The sequence below is a fragment of the Lynx canadensis genome, chromosome C2 (assembly GCF_007474595.2).
Source record: "Lynx canadensis isolate LIC74 chromosome C2, mLynCan4.pri.v2, whole genome shotgun sequence".
NCBI lineage: Eukaryota > Metazoa > Chordata > Mammalia > Carnivora > Felidae > Lynx > Lynx canadensis.
Window position 1 is genome coordinate 98383495 of NC_044311.2, and position 19986 is coordinate 98403480.

Sequence of the window (19986 nt, forward strand, 5' to 3'; positions counted from 1 at the left end):
GAGGGAGGAGCAGAGAGAAGGGGAGAGAGAGAATCCCAAGCAGGCCCCACTGCTGGCCTAAAATGTAAAGCACTCCCCAGCCTTTCCCTCGCCCTGCAAACCCACCGCCCACTCCATCAGCTCCAGCTAGAAATCTGTGGCCTGGAAGAGATCATAGCACAGGGTGAGGGGGGCACTGAGAGTGGTCACACTTTCCACAAGGCCTGCAACCTGTACTCAGGAAACACCATTTGGAGCACAGAACAATCTCTAAGCAGTGCGTGTGAGCTTCAGCCTCTCCAAAGTCTTTCCTTGGGTTCAGAAGTGGTGGGGAGCTTCAGGGATATCACAACTTTCCTCTCCCTCCCCTTCCTTGTCTTTGATCAAATGCAACATCCTGAAGCTGCAGGGAGGTGACCTTTCTAGCCAAGTGCTCCCACTCTTTACCTCACAGACCCCAGCACCTGTTGGTGATAGGCTGTATTGTGGCCAAGGCGGGTCTCCTGCAGGTCCACAGAGGGCTGAGGAAGCTGAGAGACAGGAAGCAAGGGAAAGAAGGTGGCATGGACTCTCAAGGCACCCAGAAGAGCCTACCCCCATCTACCATTTGCCAAAGTAAAGCCATCTCACAGCAGAGCTATCTGAGCAGTGGAGTGGTTGTTCCAAACCTCTTGTTGAGAGAGCTGCCTCAGACCTGTCTATGACTTCAAGATTTTTAATAAGTCTGTGAGCCACAGGACTTGTAGGCTAAAACTGGCTCAGGACAAATGCAAATGGGGAGAATTTGGGGAGGGGATTGCTGACTGTTGTTAGTCTAAGCTCCCTCAGGTAAGGTGACTCTGAGAACCTCCCTGACAGAGGCTGTGGACTACGGGAAACTTCCTTTGCCTTCTCAGCTGTGAAAATAGGACAGAGACCCCCCAGGAGAGGTTGGAATGCAGAGTCAGAAGAAAAATCTTTGGGAAGAAGCAGCTGATCTCTCCTCAGCCTGGGCCTCTCTGGCTTCTCTTGCTGGCGCACCCACACCTCCCCTCCGACATTACTCCCCTCTTGTCCCTTCTCCACCCTAAAGGTGATTATACTTTCAATCCACCCCAGACCTCATCTGCCTTTAGAAAGGTATCCTCTACCCCTGCAGCCTTATTTCCTACTTCCTGCCACCTGGAGCCCTCAGTATTGCAAACACATAGGATGAGGGATAGAAGTACAGGGAAACATCTTTCAAGGAACCTCCTAACCATCAAGAGCTCTCCCTCCCCAACTGAAAAGAATGCCAGGCCTAGATGATTTCACAGGGGAACTATAACAAGCCTTTAGAGAGAAGATCATTTCAATGTTACTGAAAATATACAGACATACAACACAAAAGAAAACTTCCAAATTAGTTCTATGAAGTGAATTTCAAACTGATATAAAAATGATTAAGATTGCACACAATAAAAGAAAATCAGATCCTAATCTCTTATGAATATTGAAGGAAAAATTCTAAATAAAAGTTGCCACACAGATGCCAAAAGCATATTAAGCAAAATACACAATGACCAGGGAGTCTATAGCATGATTGCAGGGTGATTCAATACCAAAAAAAATTCATTAATATTAAATACTATATCCACATAGAAAAAGCAAATGGTCATTTCCTTTGATGCTGAAAAGAAAATTCAATCCCATGAATTATTTTAAAAAAAATTCAGCAAAATAAAAATCGATAAATTCTTTCTTAACATAATTACACACACACACACACACACACACACACACAACCAGCCCCAAAACCAAAATCTTCTTTTTTTTTTTGAGCGAATGAATTGATCGACAGTGAAATCCACACAGAAAGCTTCTTCTTCTTTTTTATTTTTAATTTTTCATTTTAGAGAGAGAGAGTGCAAACAGGGGAGAGGGGCAGAGGGAGAGGGAGAGAGAATCCTAAACTGGCTTCATCCTCAGCATGGAGCCCAATGCTGGGCTCAATCCTATGACCCCAGAATCATGACCTGAGGCGAAATCAAGAGCCAACTCAACAAAGTGAGCCACCTGGGCATCCAAAGCCAACATCTGTTTTGATGGGAAGACACTAGAGGTATTCCCACTAGAGTCAGGAATAAGACAAGGTACTCACTATTGCTGCAACTAGTTAACCACTGATCAAAAGTATTAGCTAATTTGATTAAGTAAAATATGCAGTTAGAGGCATAAGAATTAGAAATAAAGATATAAAAAACTATCTCTAGTTATCAAGGCTTGTATAAGCAGAAAACCCAGAGAATCAATGGGAAAAATACCATAAACAGTAGAATTCTGTTAAATTGGCAGGATATAAAATTAATATAAATAAACAAATAGTCTTCCTATATACAATCATCAACCAGTTGTAAGATATTTGGGAGAGAATCCACATTTACAATAGCAGCAAAAAAAAAAAAAAAGAAAAGAAAAGAAAGAATATTTAGGAATAAATTTAACAAGAAATGTGCAAAAGTCATACAAAGAAAACTTTCCATAATGAATCAGCTATTCAAATAAAATTTTAAATGAAACCATACATATATTAAAAGAAAACATGTGTGAATTCCTTTGAAACCTGGAAGTGGAGACAACCTTTTTAACTGTGACTCAAAATCTGGAATCTATAAATACAACGTGGTGAGGAATTTGACTACATATTTTTTTTTTGAGAGAAAGAGAGAGAGAGAGAGCGCACAAGCAGGGGAGGGGCATAGAAAGCGAGGCAGAGAGAATCCCAAACAGGCACTTCACTGTCAGTGCAGAGCCCAATGCAGGGCTCAAACTCATGAACTCATGAGATCATGACCTGACCCAAAATCAAGATTCCAACGCTTCACCCACTGAGCTACCCAGGTACCCATGAGTACATATTTAAAAAAAAAAAAGATTTTTGCACTAAAAAGTCATAGGGGTGAAAAGACAAATGACAAACTAGGAACAAATATTTGGAACTTATTTCACAGCCAAATGATTCATCTCTTTAACATAAAGAGTTCCTGGAAATCAAAAAAGAAAAAGACCAACCACCCTGAACATGCCAAAATACACAAACTGATGGTTTATAGCAAGAGAAATACAAATGTTCCTTAAACATATGGAAACTTCTTCAACCCCCGTTGTAAAGAGAGAGACGTGCATTAAAACAACACTGGGATACCATGTCTCCCCCACCAGATTGGCTAACGTCAGGACTGTAACAATACACTCTAGTAGTGAGGCTGTGGGGAAGCAAGTCTTGCCATAGAACGCTGTTGGGAATATGAAACGACATCATTCCTTTGGAGGAGAATTTGTCAGTATCTATCAAGGACCTGGGAATCCTACTTCTGGAAATCTATTCTAAGGATATAACTTCACAAATATGAAATGACAGGGGCTCCTGGGTGGTTCAGTCAGTTAAGTGTCTGACTTCAGCTCAGGTCATGGTCTCATGGTTCGTGAGTTTGAGCCCCACTTTGGGCTCTGTGCTGACAGCTCCGAACCTAGAGCTGCTTCAGATTCTGTGTCTCCCTCTCTCTCTGCCCCTCCCCCATATTCGTCTCTGTCTCTCTTTCTCAAAAATAAATAAACATTAAAATAATTTTAGAAAAACAAATGTGAAATGACATATGCAAAACATTACTCGTTGAGGCATTACGTGTACTAGCAAAAAAAAACATGAAATGACTCAAATGTCTATCAATCTTGTTGAATAAACTGTGACACCCAGTTCCTTACTGAATAAACTCTGGCACCCTCGTGAGGCATAACTGGGCAACCATGAAGAGAATGAGAGTAATCTTGATATATTAACACGGAGTGATCTCCAGAAGACTTAAATGAAAAGGTATGGTGCCCAAAAATGTGTATAATATGCAAACCTCATGGGAAGGGGTAAAGGGGAATGAGAATGTGAGCACAATTTTGCCTATGTTTGTAATAAGGAACACTGTTAAGAATTAATCAGAACTCAATGTTTTAAATTAGTTAATGTTAGATGGCAGAAGAGGGATGGGATAGAGGGGGGATTGGGATGGAAGAGAAACTTCTTTGGGTATAGCATTTAATTTCTAGGGTGTCAATGTTTTACATATCTAAAAATACATATTATATAAAACAAAAGTGAAAGAAAGGCCATCCCTAAAATTGAAGGAATAAAGAAACAAATTAATCTAATTGCATCTAAAATGAACAGCATAACTACACAGAGAAAATAGTTAACTGAGTTTAAAACTTAGCACTTTGTGTTTCCTTAGTGGGATATATTCTAGGATAAACAAATATATTCCAGTCATTCAGTTTTCTCATTATTTTGAAAAAACAATATAACAAATAGGTAATTATATTAATGTTGTTAGAAACCAAACTTTACAGCATAAGAGGAAATAGAAGTATACATTCAAATAATTAAATAAACCCCTGTAATATTAAATTTGAATTTGAACTATAAATACAATTGATTTTAAATCATGATTTATGTATATAGATAATATATAAATATATATATTCTTGAATGAATGAATTCTTGAATCAATATATGTAATATATTCTTTTAAATCATATATTTAACCAAATGTTTATATTCTTTTAAATCATCTCCTACAAACCGAGGAGAGAAGCCTCAGAAGAAACCAAACCTGCCCACACCTTGATCTTGGCCTTCCAGCCTCCAGAACTGTGAGAAAATAAAGTTCTGTTGTTTAAGCCACACAGTCTGTGGTATCTGTGAGTGTTATGCCAGCCCTAACAAACTACTATGGTGCGATAATGACACTGGCTACACAGGAAAAGTCTGGGGAGATTTCCACTGAAGCTTTTAAGTGTGAAATGCCATAATGTCTGTGATTTTTAAATCCCTAAAAAAATAATAAAGGTGCACAATGTTGACTGCTTAATTTAGGTGATAGGAATATGGATATTAAGCGTTATCATTCTACTTGTCTAGAAACTCAAAATTCATAGTAAAAAGTCAAAATTGAAGGAAAGGAAACAGCAGGGAGAGGAAGGCAGCAGGCAGGATGCACAGCCAGGATGGGGAAGCCCAAGGTCAAAGAGCCAGTGCTGCGGAGGGAGGGGAGACCCCTTACAAGGAGGCCCCTACCTATTTCAGGACTGAACTTGGGGCCTCTGTCTTTTAACCCACCTGAACATGGTACAGGGTGATTAGAATTCAAGGGTGCATTGCATTGGTGGAATTGTCAATAGAAAGGCTGTGAGAAGAGAATAATTAAAAATGAATTTGGTTTGACTGTGAGACATTACTAATTTCAGTCGCTTACATTAACTACTAAACATTTAAGTATAAATACCATTTAGCATAATAATAATTATGCATAAAACTGAAAAATACAGTTGGAAATATACAATTAATTTAAAATGTCATAATAACTAGAGCTTTTCAGTATTTAGCCAAATTCCTCATATTGGGTAGGCAGTTCCTAGTCTGAGCTAAGGCTGCTTGATTCTCTGTCATAACAAATCTAGCAGCCCTAACACATTTTTTCATGTCAATCAATCAACAAATATTGAGCACTTACTTTGCAAAACTGCTGTGCTAGGCATTATAGTTGATACAAAGAAGAAAAAGGTTATTCAAGGAGTTCACAATCCAAGTAGAAAGTTTTAGGCCCAAACAAAAACACCATAAAATATAAGGTAGGCTATATGTGCGAACGATTGGCAGAGACAAGCAAAGGTAGATTTATAGGATAGTCATTTGTATTAGGTAAGAAAAGAAAGCCGTAGTTGTGCGGCTGAAGTATGGATATCTAATCTTAGAGCAAGGAGATATAGCTTAATAATATGAAGGCACATGCAGAAGCAGTAACAAGTGTTGGCATGCAGCCAATGCCTGGACAGAGTCGCGATGACAGTGTTAATTCACATACCCAGATTCGTGTGCTCCTAGGCAACACTTCAGAAATATGATGGGACGCTCGGGCATGCTTAGACTGAATGTTTACAAACATAGGCTGTGAAAAATAAAACATTATAGATGTGAATGGTGTCATAGCTCAAGGGAAGGTATGACCAAATTCTCGGTAAAGGTGGGGAACATTGATTTATAAATCCCCACCTGATCTCACAAGGTTGATGTGCATAGCCTGCCCCCTTGGCCGAGCAGGTCAAGTGGTAAGCACAAATGGCTTGATGCTCCTCTAAAAGTATTGGGGACACCATGTCTCCTGTGGGGCTGGAGGGCGAGTGGACGTGTCAGACTGTGGCACTCATAGTCCTGCCTCAAAACAGACACACATTCTCTTGGACTTATAGAATTGACACTCCCTTTCCAGAGTGTCTGAGAAGACTTCATAAGAAAGGTGAGAAATGATCTGAGGAATGAATAACCAACAGCATGTAGAATTCTGCCAAGATAGGAAGAAATAGTCAAAATTAAGGTGTGGTCTTCAGAGCTCGATTTAGCGCTCTCAATTTAGCTCTCTGCCAACAAGGAGATTGCACACAGGGCTAAGCCCAGCATGGTTTATATTCCTGCTTGTCTTAGCCAGCACCAGAAGTCGAAGGCTCCTAGGTCAATGCTTGCCACTTGGACTCTCCTTCCTTTAAGGTTTTAATCTGACCCAATTTCCCACCCTTCCTGCCTACTCCACTCCAAACTCTCCTATTCTGCCCTCTAAGTCCTATGGATTGCCATCAGCAATATCCCTTTTATCTTCAAAAGAGAAAACTCATCTTTAAATCACTTGTTTTCAAAGTGTAACCCTAGACCAGCAGCATCACATGGCTTAAAACTTGGAAGAAATGCAAATTCTCAGGCCCCATCACCACCCAGCTGAATCCTAATCTCTTGGGGGGTGGGGCCAGCAGTCACTGTAACCAACCCTCCAGGTTGTGAAATCCTCCTCCCAGATCCAGGAGTAGCCTGCCTCACTGCCTTGATCACTGCAGTGGCCCACCTTCCTTCTTGCATGTCAATGAACATATCCTACCCTAAAATAGCAATGAGGCCACCTTTTCTACTTTTTATCTTCACCTCTAACATCTCATGTCCCTACTACCACGCCAACATACACACACTACTCCTACATCATCCTGTCTGAATTTCTTAGAACCAATTCTCTTTTCTTTTACCCTAAAACAATGCTCTCCACATTTTTCCTTTTAATTTTATATACCATCAGTTAAAAAAATATTAAGCAATGACTTCCCTAATGTTTATATATATGAAGTATATAAACATAGGGCTGTAGTAACATATTTTATACATTATAAAACAGAACGTGAGAATAGAAAAAGTTAGATATTATGTAAAAATATTTAAATAACAAATGTGATATCTTCTTTAAGTACCCCAATGACTCATCTTTGCAACTTATGTTGCAGACATCAGCTTTGAAGGAATTGAGACATTGCAAAGGCTGTGATTCTACAAGTTTCTAGACCCAGACACAAGTGAGCCTTCTGACTGGAATACAAGTTAGATTTTTGCAGTTGTGTGGTAGTACATGATGAACAACAGTTCTCCCAGAAAAAAAGTCCCAAGTTTGTAGGCTTTGTCAATGTCAGTGGTGTCAATACACCCACCATGGTGATTTCAAATTCCCAATATGATGTCACTGAACATGAACTTTGAAAAGTACACAATCATGTCCGCAAGCCAGTACAAACCAGATCCCACACTGGATTTTTGTGCCCAAAACTTTTTGATTAAGGTCTATTTTTCAATTAATTCCCTTTCTTCTAGGGAACTGGTTTCCTAATTAAGCATTTTCTAATTAACATGGTCCCTTTTAATTTCTCAAACCCCAGCTATGGCAGGGGTAGATATTCAGTCCTTCTGGCTTTGGTGGGGGCCTCTGGTCTGACACAGGAGCAGATGGCCACCTGGGATTTGTCCACTAGGAGGTAAGAGTAGTAGGTGAGAGAAGTGGTGACAGCCAGGCCTTGGAAATCCTTGCCATGTGGCCTGATGTCAAAGACATGGGCTTAAGCAAATTTACCCAGCCTATAGAGAGAGGGAAGCTGGGGTTTAGATCTTTCCCAAACCCATGCTCTTTAGCTGCAACCATTTCTGCCTGTCTGCTCCCCTCCTTGCATGCAAAACCCCAAACCTGACAGCAGTGAGGAGGTAGAAGCTCTTGAACTTTTAGAACCAAATGGAAGTAAATATATATATACATGTATATGTATATATATATTAATGTGAGAACTTACTAATGTGAATAAAGCATTTACTTCATTTACTGAAGTACAGGCACACTTCCAACTGCATGATAAGTAAGGTAGGTACTGTTAGTATTCCCATTCTGCAGACGAGGAAACAGGTTTGGAGAAGTTAGCCAATTTTCCCCAGGTCACAAAGCTAATAAGAAGTACAATTCGGATTTGAACCCAACCAGGCTGACCCCAGAGCCCATGCGTACAGTGACTCATCTTCTACTGTCTACCTCTGCTAGCTGATGTCTTTGGGGTGGCTGGTACTGAAGAGGCACAGCATGGGGTAGAAAACCCAGAGACATGTGCCCCTGTCCTCAAGATGCTTTCCAAAAGCTGACAGGATCCTTAGGAAAGGAAGACTAATGTAAGTGAAGTAATTAGAAAATCTTAGCAGACAGCCTGTAATTAGCTGTAATGTAATATCCCCCACGGCTAAGAAAAGTACTTCCTGGTGGGGGCCATGAGACCTAACCCCTGCCTCCAGAGCTATAATCACTCTTTTAAAAAATCAGAATCTAGGTCAGACGGGGCCCTCGGCCTGCAATCTGGTACTGTAATTCTCTCTCCCAAGGAATCCCACCTGACCAAATGACATAGCCATAGAATGACTATATGAAGCTGCATTCTGCATACAGTTTCTTTCCATTTTTCTCAGACTAATGAGAAAATATTTTCAAACCTCTGTTTATAAGTTTCTGGTTCTCCAGTGTCATAAAAGCTGTAAGTCTGAGCTCTGGCCTTTCACAGCATCCTCTCTCTCTCTCTCTCTGGTAGTTTCAATTCTTCAAGGTTACTCACTGTGATCCATCCTAAACTGACAATGCAGTTAGAAACTAGATATCCCTAAGAGGAAGAGGAACTTGAGAAGTCCAAACTTGTTCCTATTCCCACTGCTGTGTAACATACTACCTAAAAACTCAGTGACTTAAAACAGTAGCCATTTAAGTATCTTTCACAATTTCTGTAAGGTGAGACATTCGTATTTTAGTTGTATGAATATTTTAGTTTTCTCAGGCTGCCATAAAAAAGTACCACAGAGCAGGTGGTTTAAACAACAGAAATTAATACCTTCACGATTCTGAAGTCTAAGACCAAGGTGTTGCCAGGCAGGGTTGATTTTCTGAGGCCTATTCAGAGTATATCCAAGATGGAGTCACTCATGCTAAGCCACATGTCAGCAAACCAAAACTTAACTAAGTTTCTATGTTAGGCTTTCCCAGAAAAAAGAAGGCCTGGATCAACCAATCCCCACGAGTTACCTGACCTGCCTCAAAGACTTTCTTTTCTCCACACAAGAAAACTAACTATGCTTCAACCAGTCAGCAAATGCCCAGTATAACATCCTTGTTCTTGCTCACTCTGGTTTTTAAAAATCCTCTCGCTTTGGAGCTCCTTTCTAACTTCTAGAATGGATGCTGGCTAATTCATGAATCACTAAATAAACACCTACTACATCAGTAAATTGGCTGTGGAAAATATTCTCTCTGCCTTGTAGATGGCCATCTTCTCCATATGCCTTCATGTAGTCTTCCTTCTATGTGTGTCTGTATCCTAATCTCTTCTTAGAAGGACCCCAGTCATATTGGATTCTGGCCCACTCATGCAACGTCATTTTAACTTAATCTCCACTCTAAAGACCCTATCTCCAAATACAGTCACACTCTTAGGAACATTCTGAAGTATTGGTGGTCAGGATTTCAATAGATGAATTTGGTGGGGGATACAATTTGGGCCATAACAGTAAGTTTTTTGCTTCTAGTGCATTCATTGATGTCATTCATTAGAACTCAGTTTGCAGATGGGATGGTCTGGAGGATCCAAAATGGCTTCAATAGCATGTCTGGTGCCTTGGTGGGGATGGCTGGAAGGCTGAGTTCAGCTGTGCCTGTTGACCAGAGAGCCTTCATATGGCATCTTCATCCTGGCCATCTTGGGGTGGTCAGATATTTTACATGGATGCTACGCATACCTCAAGAGAACTTATGACCTAGACTTAAAAGTCACAGAGTTCCACCTCTGCCATTCTCTGTTGGTCAAAATAATCACAAACCTGCTCAGATTTGAGAGGAGGGGACATGGACAACACCTCTCAATGGAAAGTAGTCTCAAAGAATGTTGGGCCATTTTTTAAATTACTGTAAGCTATTTACAGTTCAGCCTTATCATCTACAAAGTTTCCTACCACTCAGTCATCTTGACTCAAATGAAAAGAGCTCTATAAACACTAGTTATTCTTAGTCCCATGAGTTCCCCTCTGTTTCTTGAGGGACGATGAAGGTGGCTCTGGTTTATAAGAACCAAATGGTCCCTTTCAGGCCCCATCTGCCATCTGACCTCATTAATTCTTCAGAATCTTTCCTAATGATCCAAACACTCCAACTTTGGCATAGTGGATCCTTGTTCACTAACTTGGCTGCTATGCCAGGTCATAGGAAGTCCTGACTTCCTACAGTCTCCATGCCCACCCTATCTCTTCATCACACCGGGAAGATATTTTGTGATGCCCTCTGTTTCCCTTTTTGAGCTATTTTACCAGGCTCATAACTCTCACCCCTGTGTCTCAGAGCTATCAATTTTCTATCTTGTATGCCTCTTGCCCTGCTCCCATCTCAACCCCTTCTTTGTATTGTAAAAATTGGAATGTGGGTATGTCTGACCCAGATGAGCAGACCTCCCAGGAAAGACTGGAAAATTTGCTAAAAAACCAGAAATCCCAAGAAACAAGACTCTGCATGAAAAGGCAGCATGAGTCACTGGTAGTCTGATTTAGGAACAAAGCCTCAGTTCTCAGAATCTCTGCTCCTGTCAGTTCCTGAATGGAATGTGTCACTTGGATCCATCCTAGCTCCCAACCCTTAGTCATAATCTAGATCCTGGGTCCTGGATCCTGGTGAGAGAGAAGACTTTAAATAAAAACAAGGATCTATTCTCCTCCCTACTGTAAGACCCCCTTCACACCTGAACAACTGATGATATGGGGGAATTCTCTACCTGGGTGACCCACAGGTACTGAAAACTCACCATGTTCAAAACTGAACTCAACATTTCCACTTCCAACACACTCACTTCTATACTCTCTATCTCAGTTGATGGCATCCATCTACACAGTCATCCAAGTTAGAATCCTAAAAGTCATTCTTGACACCTAATTTTTCTTTACCACCACCCTAACATCCAATTACCAAGTCCTTAAATTTTTGGAATCTTCCCTCACCTCCAAATCTCCAATGTCCTTGCCAAAATGGAAGCTTTCATCATCTCTCACATGGAATACTTCAGTTGCCTCCTGTTAGCCCTTGACACGATGCACCTAAAACTTAAATAAATATGAACCCGTTGTTATCTCCTTAAATCATGTCTGTAGTGCCTCTAAATTTATCTAAAAAATAGAGTCCAAAGAATTTCAGCAATAGTACTTCATCTACCACTCAAGCTCTCTGACATGTGTTGGCCCTGCTTGCATCTTCATGAAGACCTGTCTATGTGTCTTCATTCACTCTTGTACTTTATACATCTGCCACCACAAATTGATTGTTCTTTTTCCAGTATACTGGCTATTCATTAGCTGGAGTAAGCCAGGTAGTACCAAAAAGATTTTCTGTTCTACTAGGCTGCTCTTTTGACTAGAGAGAGAAAATTTTTCTTGGATTTTATCTGTTTGTTTGTTGTTTTTGTGTTGTTTTGTTACCTGTTGTAGGTTTCAGGTTGAAGACTTCAGCATCCTGAAGTCTGGGCTATAGAGGCAAAATCAAACAAACAAACCCAGGAAGCTCACCATTGTATCATTTCTCAAGTCTTGAGTTTCAAGGCAATACATCTGTTCCATTTACCTTTCAGAGTCTCTGTGTTTGTTATATCAGGAACTTTTTAGTTGTAAGAGGGAAGACTAGTGAGAAATGGAGCTGTTCTATCTTGGCCAGAACCACAGTCCATCTATTAAGCTTTAATGAATAAATCAAAGAGGCTCTTTGAGAAATATTTAGGGACCAAACCAGTTGGGTATTTTGAAGGATGTATACTCTTCTATTATGGAGAATGTTGTAGAGGGGTTCTGGAATGTACTCTGAATATGGGAGTGATGAGGAGCTAACCCTTATCATTGCTGAGGGGAGAGTTTCAAACTGTGGGCATAATAAAAAAAAACCTACAAAACTGGGCATTTTTTTAATGAAGAGTCTGGAGAGACAGTGGGCTGGAATAAATCAGGCTACCTTGTATCAGGCTAATTCCAGAGAGCAGTACCACAGCAACCCGTCCTACTTCTACCAAAGATCAAAACATTTCTAGAACATTCCCAGATGAGCTCCATTCACTCCCATTGTGGAAGGGAAGCCAAAAAATCTTCAGGAGAGTTGAAGGTCTCAAACAGTAACAGCCACACCTATTCAGTCACTGATAGAAGGGACTGAATTCAAAGTTTTGTTTTTTTTTTTTTTCAACGTTTATTTATTTTTGGGACAGAGAGAGACAGAGCATGAACGGGGGAGGGGCAGAGAGAGAGGGAGACACAGAATCGGAAGCAGGCTCCAGGCTCCGAGCCATCAGCCCAGAGCCTGACGCGGGGCTCAAACTCACGGACTGCGAGATCGTGACCTGGCTGAAGTCGGACGCTTAACCGACTGCGCCACCCAGGCGCCCCAAAAGGGACTGAATTCAAATTGGCAGCTTTGGGCAACTCTATGGATCAGCCTTTGGAAGGATAAGAAAACAAAAAGCAGCCACGGATAATGGCTAAGGCAGCCAAGACTGGGAAAGCATGGTTTGGGAGGTCCCCTAGTTAGGCTTTAGTAAAGACTGTATTCAGGATCCTTCCTTCCTCATCTTAGTCCAATCTTATGGCTGGGGGTGGCAGGCTGGGAAGGACACGCATGGGAGGAGTTAGTTAATGAGTTCTTAGAGGTGGAATGGTCATCCATCCAACACTTAGAGATGGCCAAGACTGGATCAGACTTTTTGGCAAAGGACTTTGAGAGCTTTGAGGTGGGAATCCTGAGTTATATTGAATTAAAACAGAACACAGTGGTCCATGTGATATTTGCCCTTTAAATTACAAATTGGAGTTATACATGCAATTATGATTTTACGAATTCATGAATCTGCTTCTGATGGCATTTTCTCTCTCTTTTTTTAAAATGATTATTCATTTTTGAGAGAGAGAGAGAGAGAGACAAAGCACAAGTTGGAGAGGCACAAGAGAGGGAGGGAGACACAAAATCTGAAGCAGTCTCCAGGCTCTGAGCTGTCAGCACAGAGCCCATGCGGGGCTCAACCATACGAACTGCAAGATCACAACCTGAGCTGAAGTCGGACGCTTAACCAACTGAGCCACCCAGGTACCCCTGATCACATTTTCTCTTTAATATACCCTCCCTATTCTGAGATTTATGTAGTTTTTTTTCACACTTGGATCCATATGCCCCATATCCCATAGTCTCACTGAAGACTGAGATAGTCTAAAAGTGGTGAGAGGATAACTCATAGGTCCAGATTATCAGAGCTCATCCTTCATTTTCCAAATGAAGAAACTGAATGGTGAAGTGAATTTCCTAAGGTTATCCAACAAGTCAATTCTACCTCAAACCTTGGCCTTCACATTTTGAGTTGTCAAACTCTCCTAGACCGAAAAACAGCAAGGTTTTCTCTCGGTTTCCTAGTCCTGAATGTTTCTAGTGGGATATTACTGAGGGAGACTTTGATATCTCATAACAACCTGTGAAGGATCTGACGTTGGCCTGGTAATGGGAAACATGCCAAAGAAGAAATAAATAAGTATTTATTTATTTATATATATGCAAATGAATAATTGAGGAGCTGGGCAACCTGTCAGCAAATGGTAGACAAGTAGAACAGACAAGAAGCACATGGGAAACCTCTAGTCAGAAAGGATATTTTCTGAAGAAAACAGAAATTCATCCTTCCCTACAGCAACCACCATGGGAAGGGACTTCAGAGTCCACTGGGCATGTGAGAGGCAGGTGTTCAGCTCATGGCAGTAGCTCCGTTTCCCACAGGCAACTCCCCACAGAAGGAAAGGAGGAGGAGCTGGTCCTCAAGGTGGCAGGAGTAACAACCTGCTGCCTTGGAAGTGGACTACTCCCACACAAGGGGAAGCTGGCTCCCCAAACAGATAATCAATGGCTACACTTCCCTGAGTTTTGTTGTGGTATTTTTGTTTGTTGTTTGTTAGACTTAATCTTGTTTGAAGCAGGAAGCACTGGTAAGACTTCATTCTCTTCTTTGGGCCATGGGAATATAGTCAGTAATACTGTAATAGCTTTGTATGGTGACAGATGGCTAACTAGACTTTTGTGGGGATCATTTCGTAATGTACAAAAGTATCAAATCACCATGATGTACAACCGATCGATGAACACCATGATGTACAACTGATAGGAGACTGTGTGATGATTATACTTCACAATAAAAAAGGGGTATAAAACACCTTTTTTCTGAGTTATATAAGGAATCAAATTAGACAAAACATGTATTCACTCAAGGACCACATGCGAGGGACAGTGTTTCCTACTCTGGGAGATATAAAGATGAATTCAACAGGAATTCTGGTCTGGCGAGCTTGTGGTCTCTGGGGAGAGTCAGGCTGAGCACAATATTAGCCTTATCACCAGGCAGAAGGTGAAAGTGGTATGAGATAAAGGATAAAGGACTAGTGAGATACAAAGGAGAATTTATTCCTAATACAGAGAATCAAGGAGAATTCACGTTTTTAGAGGAAGGGCATTTTAGGTGGGCCTTGAACATTTAGAGAAGGAATAAAAACTTGCCATGCAGGGGCAAGAAACAGGCAAAGAGGTGAAGGAAGAAATCACAGGTGAGTCTGGAAAGGATGAGTTCTTCAAGAAGCCTTTCTACAGGAGGAAGGAAATTGAGTTAACAAAGTTTCTAGAATCTGGCTGGCCACCAGAAGTGCCTGGGGAGATTTAGTTCTTTGCTTCCTTTTGCTTTAAATAGAGAATCTCCCATGGGGCTTCCCTCCTCTGGGAGCCTGGGCTGGGGGAGGGGAGCAATCAAAAGACCACCAGCCCTTAAAGCTGTTTTAACTCACCTCTAAAAACATTTCAAGACCTTTCCTTTCCATTGGATTTTACTTCTGGGGGCAAAGTATGTGCCAGCATTGAAATATATCACTCTTGTCAGTTTCTTTAAAAGTCACTGTTTTGATTTTCATTTTCCTGCTTGCAGGTCAGGAAATCTTGTTGCTAAGAGCCCCGGCCCATCAGCTTTTGAAGTTTCTCTTCCCCATCTCCTTACTGAGGAATTTAAAGAGTGGCTGGGCAGGCTTGCTGTGATGCGAGGGGTAGGACTGCACTGCATTCTAGAAATCTGTGGGTTTGCCTGGAGTGGGTTTCCCACCAGCTAGTCTGGTGTGGGGCCAGCAGCATCCAGAGAGAAGTTCTGAGCAGGGCTGGGAGCCTTCTAGTTCTCTTCCATTTCCCAGGCCTATTTCTGGCCCGTCTGCTCCCCTCCTTTCTACCAGCACAGAGTGAAAAGGGGACAGGAGGTTTGGCTCCACAGCAAGGTCCTACATGTTTTCATGCTATAAGTTCCTCTTCCTCCTTCTCCTCCTCTATGTTTTATGCAGAGAGCCATGGTAAATGGATCTGACCAAGTGAAGGACAATCGCCCTGGCCTGAACATTTGCATAGGATAAATTTGAAGACTCTAAGCTTAGCAGCACTGATGAACCCATGAAGTACCTTGTGCTGAGTGGGAAAGAAGTCAAAGGGCGTTCTACATGCTCAAGGACTTCCCAGGTGGAAATAACTCGCTCCCGGTCTTCTTTGAGACAGAACTGGGATCCTTTGCTACTACAGATGGACTCAGGAGTCAGATTCTAAGATGAAATGACAGGAATACAGTAAAACCTTGGATTGCGAGTAACTTGTTCTGTGAGTGTTCCACAAGATGAGCAAACCATTTCTAATAAATTTTAACTTGATAAACAAGTGATGTCTTGCAATATGAGTAGTACGTGACACTGAATGTCCCATGATCACAACTGAGCCAATGGTTCTCCTCTCTCTTTCTCTCTCTGTGAGATTGTGGGTGATCGTCTCCCATGCTCAGTCTCAGGCTGCAGTGTTTGGCAAAAAACAGTGATTTTTCAAAACATTGGAAGGTGCCCACAACTTGCCCTAGTGTACTTTTGATCACTTCAAAGCGCCTATGGACAGTCCTTAGCTTTTCCATACAAGAGTCAGCTTAGGAATGCTTTGCTTCAATCTAGGTCAGGCTGCCTGCAGGTAGAGACCCTTTCCTCTGCTGCCTTATTGCCAGTTACATTAAATACAGTATATGGCAAGAGTTTATTAATACTGTACTATAGTCAACATCCATGCGACTATATACAATGGCCCCCATGCAGAAAAAGGTTGAAAAGAAAGGTGGTAAGAAGGAGATGATTACAGTGGAAGTTAAGAAGGAAATCATGGAGAAGTACAAACGAGGTATGCAAAGTGGCCAAAATTGCCAGATTTTATAAGAAGTCTGCATCTTGTCTACAGAAGAGGAGGAGAAAAAGGCAGAGGAATCCCTTATTTCAGATGAGATTAGGGAGATGTGGAAAATGTGGGAAATAGTGCAAATTTTTATAGAAATCACCACCCGAATAAGGCTATAGCAGTGTGAGCGATAAGTCTGTTTAACGACAACACAACGTCACATTTCTGTGAAATCCTCAAAGGGAGACAAAAGTAAGTGTCATTGGAGAAGTTCCATGTTGAAGTTGCACGAAAGAAAAAGATTCCATTGAGCCAATAGATAGCAGTAATTCCATTAGTGATAGTGAAAGTCATCCTGCACAATAACTCTCTTCTCTCTTGTCTCCCTCAGACCAGCCAGGAAGGTTTTCAAAGGTAAGTTAATTTATTTATTTTTATTTATTATTTTGTATTATATTACAGAATTGTAATCATTTTTATATGAATATTTTTGTGTTGTGGAACGAATCATCTGAGTTTCCATTATTTCTTATAGGGAAATTTGCTTTGATATACAAGTGCTTTGGATCACAAGCATGTTTCTGGAATGAATTATGCTCGCAAACCAAGGTTTTACTGTATTGTATTTCTGCTAACTGGCAACAGAACAGATCTGGAAAATAAAACACATATTTTCCAGAATAGGTAAAACACAGCATTCACCAGTGGAACTTAACCATATGGAAACACCTCCTAGAAGAGGTGGAGACCACAGAAAAGTAGAGATCATGGAGCTGTTGTGGTTCCAACAAGCTACATTTTCTGTGTGGTCCTGTGGACCTCAGTTCACAGGACCTCAGTTCCTAGTCTGCATGGCAGACAAACTTGTACCTCAGTAGAGGGTGTCTGCAGGAATGTGTCCTTTCTAACAATAGATTTAGATTCTTCCAAAGAGTGGCCAAGTAGATGATCTTCACCTCACTCGGGGCTTCTGAAAGGAGATCCCCACAGAGCTTGTGGAAATGCAGCCTGGATTACACTGTGGATGTCCTCTACAAGGTGTTATTTAAAATGAAACAACCTAGCCTTTAGCAAAACTAAAATGGTAAAAGTTAAAATGGTAACTAACTCTACATTTAAAATTTTGAGTAACTACCACACTGTTTTCCAAAACAGTTGCAGCATTTGATATTCCCACCAGCAGCATATGAGGGTTCCAATTCCTCCACATCCTCACCAATACTTGTTATTCTTTTCAGTGTTAGTCATCCCCTAAGTGTGAAATGGTAACTCACTGTGGTTTTGATTTTCATTTTCCTAATGGCTAATGGCACTGAACATTTTTTCATGTGCTATTGGCTACTTACATATCCTTTATGAAGAAATAGCTTTTCAAATTCTTTGCTCATTTTAATTGGGTTCTTTGTCTTTTGATTAAGTCATAAGAGTTATTTGTACAAGAAATACAAATCCCTTATCAAGTATATAATTTGTAAATATTTGTGCCTATTCTGTGGTGTCCTTTGTTTTTCTTTTTCTTTTCTTTTCTTTTGTTTGTTTGTTTGGGGGGGGGGGAAAGGGGAGGGAAAGAGAGAATCCCAAGCAGGTTCCACACCCAGCACAGAGCCTGATGTGGGGCTCAATCTAAACAACTGTGAGATCATGACCTGAGTTGAAATCAAGAGTCACACACTTAACCACCTGAGCCATCTAGGCACCTGGTCAATGGTGTCCTTTGAAGCCCAAATTTTTAATTTGTATGAAACCAAGTTTGTCTATTTTTTCCTTCTGTTGCTCATGCTTTTGGTATCATGTGTAAGAAACCACTGCCTAAACTGAGATTACAGAAATTTACGCCTGTTTTCTTCGAAGAGTTTTATTGTTTTAGCTCTCACATTTGAGTCTATGATCCATTTTAAGTTTTTGTGTATGTGAGGCAAGAATTCAAGTTCTTTCGTTTGCATGAGGATCCAGTTGTCCCAGCACCATCTGTTGAAAACATTATTCTTTCCCATTATAATCATTCTTTCTAATGAAAGCAGCTCTTTTTTCTAAAAGTTTTTTATAAGGATAAACTGTATTAGTCTAGGGACCATCCTAATGACCTTATTCTTAACTTTATCATTCACAAAGATCCTCTTTCCAAATAAAATCACATTTGTGTGTACTTACTGGGGGTTAGGACTTCAACATCTTTTGCAGGAGATGCAATCAACCAGTAAGTATGTATATTTTATATAAATATTACCCAGTTATGTCCTAAAGGGATGTACTAACGAAGACACAGGGTAATACTGTGTGAATGGGGGCAGAGTCTCCACTAAAGGAAGTAGATACTATATCATTCTCCTGATTGGTGGGTGTAGTAAAAGACAGGCCTAAGATGGAGTTGGGAAGGAAACTTCCTCTCCCTGCACCTTGTCTTGGGGCCTAGACTCTGATGAATTAAGGCATGTTTAAGGTGTTTCTTGGTGTTAGAGAAAACCTGGGTTCTTCCTTAAGGGGAAAGAATGTTCTCTGAATAGAAATGCAGTCTTATGGAGGCCCCAGGAGGACAGACTAGGAACTGAGGGCTTTAAGAACGATAGCTAGTAGCCAATTGGAAGTTATTCTTTGTGTGGAAGCCCCTCAAAATCCCCAGCCTTTAGCAAAGTCTTATTAAACTCATAATCCGGTCTAATACCAGAGAAAAAGTCTATACTCATGCTTGGACTACAATGCTAAAGGGAGGCAGAGGAATAGTGGTGGACCATGGGTATGGTCAGGAACCAAAAGTTGTGACAGTGTGCACTCACAATGGTTGTCAACTGCAGCAGCCCTGGCTGACACAGAAGCCTCATGTGAAGCCATTGAGAATGGCTAATAACAGACTCTGAGTATAGCATTGCTTCTGATGTGACCTAATTTGTACCAACTCCTGGCTAAGATATTCAGGCTACTTAAAAGCATTGCTACTGATGGCTCAAATGACTGAAAGTATTAATCATTTCAGAAACTGCTCTATATGATTGAAACTATTTTAAATTCACTAAAGAAAAAAATGGACTTTTCAAGAAGCAAAGCTAACTCATTTTGTAATTGCCCACACTATTCTGGTTATGACATCAGTATTTAGGGGCCAGCCTTTCTTGAACTCTTAAAAGTGAATACAGCTGAGACCAAGGACCACACTTGGAGAACCACTGCTGGAGAAAATTTTGTCTCAAATGTGTAGCATCCTGAGGCTGATGGGCGCACATGTCCTGGCCAAGACAGTCCAGCACCTATTCAGATTATCTCATGCATAGCTGCCAGGCATAGTCATGGCCATCCACTATTGCCTCTTATTCTGGAGAGAGTCCGATATTGAGAAAACACAGCTACCTCTCTGCCTTGTATCCTCACTGCACTGACTTCCAATAAGTCC